Source organism: Ricinus communis, chromosome 8 (assembly GCF_019578655.1).
Source record: "Ricinus communis isolate WT05 ecotype wild-type chromosome 8, ASM1957865v1, whole genome shotgun sequence".
Classification (NCBI taxonomy): domain Eukaryota; kingdom Viridiplantae; phylum Streptophyta; class Magnoliopsida; order Malpighiales; family Euphorbiaceae; genus Ricinus; species Ricinus communis.
The window spans coordinates 28,799,945-28,805,126 of NC_063263.1; the positions used below are offsets into that span (position 1 = coordinate 28,799,945).

A 5,182-nucleotide genomic window follows, 5' to 3' on the forward strand; every position below is an offset into this window, starting at 1 on the left:
CCAAATTTTGAATGGAGGCCTGCTGATTCCTAAGTGCGCTGTCCGTCTACTTAAATTTATTGTCTGTAGATGACACAAATTTCATCACCAACTCCTCATGATTGGGCTTCTTATCCTGAGGTGGTGGTAGTTGAGGTGGACCAGCTTGCGGTTGTGGCTGTTGCTGATGCAATCTCTTAAAGCCGGGTAGTCCCTGGGTGTTGTTATTCCTCTAACTGAAGTTGGGATGATTGCGCCAACCAGGGTTGTATGTATTGCTATAGGGATTGTTCTGCTGTCTAGGTGCATTATCCATATAGTCTACCTGTTCAAGGTCAGCAGAAATAATAGAGGATGGAGAATGAGAAGAAGTGGAAGGTGAAGCAAACACACCTCCTGAATTACAGTTTGCACCGTAGTGCGGGCCACCACAGAACTCACGGCTTATATGTGCTGCATAAATCGACATCTGAAGTTGGTCTAATTTCTTGGTCAGAAGCTCCAGCTGAGCTGCCAAGGCTGTCGTGGAATCTAGCTGGTTGACCACTCCCTGCTTGACTGGTCGACTTCTAGAGGATTGCCACTGGTAGTTGTTCATGGCCATCTCCTCTATCAGATTTTGCGCCTGCTCCGGCATCTTACTGTTTAGGGCTCCACCTGCTGCAGCATCTACCATCTGCCTAGTAGCAAGGTTCAAATCGCCGTAGAAAGTATGAACCTACATCCATATTGGTAGTCTATGGTGCAGGCAACATCGGAGCAAGTCCTTGTACTTCTCCCAGGCATCATACATGCTCTCGTCATCGAACTGCACAAAAGAAGATATGTCGTTTCTCAATCTAGCAGTTTTAACAGGAGGAAAGTACTTATATAAAAACTTCTCAGCCAAAGATCTCCATGTCGTAATAGTGTTGGCTGGGAGTGACTGCAACCATCTCTTCGCTCGGTCCCTCAAAGAAAAAGGAAACAGCCTCAACCGAATGGCATCATCAATCGTTCCATTTATCTTGAAGGTGTCACAAATCTCCAAGAAGTTGGTTACGTGAGCGTTTGGGTCCTTTCTCGGCAGTCCCCCAAATTGTACACTATTTTGGACCATTTGTATCATGTTCGGCTTTATTTCAAAGTTATTGGCTACCACAGGTGGTCGCAATATACTCGTCTGTGTCCCCTTAAGAGAAGGTCTAGCGAACTCGTACATTATTCTGTTTTCATCTGCAGCCTGGTTGTTGTATCCATCCCTGCTGGTCTATTCACAGGGACTTCAATCTCTATCTGCACCTACTCTTCTTCTTGCATACGCTTCCTCAAAAGATGGAGGGATTGCTCTGGTTCAGCAAGAGGGTTTACATGAGTAGGATTAGAGCTCTTGGTCATGAAGTACCTGAAATTAAGAGGCAGCAACCAAAGAACACAAAAATGAATAAAAGAATAAAGAATAAAAATGGCTAGATTAGCATAAACACAAATTCACTCTAGTTCACACAAAATTTCTCCGACAACGGTGCCAAAAACTTGATAGGCTATTTATGTAGCTACAATCTAAGGCAGTGAACCTATCAATGCAGACTAGCATTAATGGCGAGTATCAAGGTCGTATTCTCGGGAAAGGGTGATCCTAGAACTACTCTAGTGTCTTATGTTATCTAACCTTAAACAAAATTGATGAAGTTACTATTCTATGACTAGATGCAAGCTAAGTGATTAGCTAAATGTCAAACAATTTGCAAAGATTTAGTGAAACAATCAAAGGGAGAAAGCAAACCTAAGGGGATCTAAGCTGGTTGGATTTTAGTGAAGGCATAGATTATATTAATTACCAATTGTGATTACCTATGAGCATATTCTAAATTGAATTCGATTTCCCTCTCGAGAACACCAAGTTCCTAAACCTAAGAACCTAAACAATGGAATCTCTTCCTAATGATTGATTTTAGGTTAGCCTTAACATTAATCCACTGCTATTAAGAGTTGTTAATTCTTAATCCGGCTAGTCAATTACCCTTATCTCTAAGTGATCATTAACCAGTTCTTGCTATTCAGATTTCCAATTACCGAATGAATCTCTCAATTACATAAAGCAATATGAACAACACAATTCACAATGTCTCATGAATAATGCGATATCTTATTAATAATGAAAGCAAGAAGACTACAAGCATTGATAATCAAAATCTCATAAACATTAAGTACAATCCAACAAACAAAGGAACCCCAATGGGTTCAACAGTTCTAGCTACTCATGTTAACGAATAACACAAAGTAAAGAACAAATACAAAAGGCAAATTGAAAACATGCACACCCTTCTTCTTCAAGTCAGATGAACAATCCTAAATCTCCAAATATGAATAATGAACCTCAAATTGCCTCTTGAATGCCTCCAAATCCACTCTTGATCTTCAATTTGATGCTTAAACCACTAGAATCTATCCTTCAATATGTGAAATAGTCTCCCAAAATCAAATATCAAAGTCTAAAAAAGGGTGGCTCGCGCATGTATATGAGATCTCTAGTCAAAAAATCAAACCCTAGCAAAAATAAATCGATTTTGCCTATATAATTGTCCCGGCAGTATGGTCAAGCCCGTCTTTGGTCGACCTGGTGAGTCCAGGCCGTCTTTGGACCTTCAGTCCCTAAAAATAGCTCTTCTCCCTAGCAGGTGCCCTCATGGGTCTTTGAGCTACCATGGGCCGTGATGGAGACTATGGTGGCCTCAGAAACTATGCCAAAAGGTCACTTTTGAGGGTCAATTGTCGATGGTACAGCACGGTGAGAATCCAGGCCATGCTCAATCTTGAAATGCTAGCCTTTGCTCAATTTTAATGGATTCTAGTATGTATTCGCACGTATCTCCCTCGACTATTGATAATGTCCATCAATGATCACCTGAAACATGAAAGGAACCAAAACACAAGTGATTCTAGCATAAAATAAGATAACTATGCATAAAAATGGAAGTAATTAGGCATATAAACATGTGTAAAACAATGCATATCAGTTCCCAATTAGGTTGAAAAGCCTTGCACTGCTGTAGTGGCTAAAGCCTCTTGGGTGCATGCCTGAAAATGCCGCCCACACAAGTAACCCATTATCCTTTAGGAACTTTCTCAACTTGTTACAATTCTTGAATCCCCATATCTTCACCCACTAACTCGACTTCTTTATTAGAGTCGTTATCTGCCCATATATCCTTTGCCCCGACGTCTTGAACCTCACACTCATCTCTAGAACTATACTAGATGTCTATAGCTAGGACCAACTTCTTTTCTTCTTACTTTCAAACCTCCATAAGACAAGGCTAATAGGCTACTTTATCCTCTAATTCATAGCCACTTTGCACAATGTCCTCAATTTGGATGTCAGCTGAAGGAGGCTTTGAATAGCGGACCTTGAAATCAGATTTGCTTGAAGGGTATCCCAACAGGTCTTCATATTCATATCGAGGAAATTTCTCAACTTGTCATTCCCCATAGTCAATCGGGTCCTGAACCTCATGCTTGAGACGGTTGCACTAGTTCGTCACATGCCCGAAAGCTTGGTAATACTCATAATACTGGCTACTATGAGGTTTAGGATAGTTCCTTGATAATTGGAGTTTGAGTTTCCCACTCCATTTTAAGTGATGGAACACCACAGATAGTGGTGCTCCCAGCTTGGTAAAGGTACTATATGGTTTGGTTTCTCATTTTGGCTCAGGTTGGGGTGTGTCTATGAAAGAGTTCATAACCTCCTCTTCACTGCTTCTAGCTCAGGTTGGGGTATGTCTATGAAAGATTTCATAACCTCCTATTTATTTAAGTCAGGGGAGATCATAGACGCTTGCTTTGGTGGTGGTGTGTGTTGTTATAGTTTGCTAGGGGGTTTCTTCTAGTACTGGACTGGTCTAGGTCTTGAATTTCATATTTTAGCTGGATGCAGTTGTTTGTGTGGTGGCCAGGTGCTTGGTGGAATTTGCAATATATGTTGGGTTTGTAGCCCGGTGCATTTGGGTTTGGTGGGTTTTTTAGAGCAGTTGGTTAAAGCATGCCATTATGTACTAACCTCTCCAAAATATTTAAAAGAGGTTGCCTGAAGTTAGAGAACTTCCTTGGTTGCTGGACAACATTCACATCCACAGTTCTGTTCCCTCCAACCTGATAATTCTACCTTCCGTCAGTTTTCACAATCTTTCTTTTGTCATTCTCAATCTCCTTGACCTGAAGCCCATCATCATACAAGTCCATGCCTTTCGATCCAACTAGGATGAACATTTCGGACTACCATACGAACTTGGTCCTTCTCAGTAGGCTTATTCTTCATCAATCCAGCCTTATTTCTCCACCTAGTCAAGAAATAAGAGGACTCATTCGGCTTATGCTTAGTAGACTTAAGATCTCTAATCCAGACTTCCAACAGAGTATTATAATCATATTGTTTATAAAAAGAAGTACACAAATCGCACCATTCAGCTTTGCCAGATTTTTTTAGACCATGATACTAGTTCACAGCAAGTCCTTGATGCGATGCTTATGCAACTACAACTAAGGCACTGAATTTATCGATGCAGCCTAGCACAACAAGTATTAAAAATATCATATCCCTCGGGAAAGTGAAATCCTAGAGTTACTACTTCGTTCCTTGTTATCTAGCCTAAAATTAATAACAAAGATTTCTAGATTTACTAATGACTAAAAACTAAATTCTAAGTGTAATACGAGAATAAATGAGCAAAGAGAAATATCAAGACAAGAATGCAAACCCAAAGAGGACCTAGACTAGTTGGCAATCAAACGAAGAATAACATATTGTTGAGTCCGATTATGCTACACGTGGACGGATTTTTAAACTGAATTTGGTTTCCCTCTCGAGACAACCAAATTCCTAAACCTAAGAACCTAAAGTTGGAATCTCTTCTTAATAATTGATTATTAAGTTAGCCTTAAGCTTTAATCAACCTCTATTAAGCTTTGTTCATTCTTAATCCGGCAAATTAATTAACCTTACCTCTAAATGTAAATTAACCTGTTCTTGCAATTAAATTTCCAAACTCAATTAGAATTTCTCAATTACTAAAAGAGTTCTATGAATAGTAATAAATACAATCAATGTAACTACAACTAGATTTATATTATTAATTGCAAAAAGAATACAAGAAAGGAAGCTCAAACAATCTTAACAATTCAATACACTACCAACATAGCAAGGAACCCCAATGGGTTCAAC

At 39.7% G+C, this 5,182-nt stretch overlaps 1 non-coding gene across 1 annotated transcript; it reads left to right on the top strand.

Moving 5' to 3' along the window:
- Positions 1 to 713: 713 nt before the first annotated feature.
- LOC112536503 lies at positions 714 to 820 on the top strand. Its single transcript, XR_003080499.2, has one exon. It is a non-coding gene; the product is annotated as a small nucleolar RNA R71 (small nucleolar RNA).
- The last annotated feature ends 4,362 nt before the right edge of the window (positions 821 to 5,182 follow it).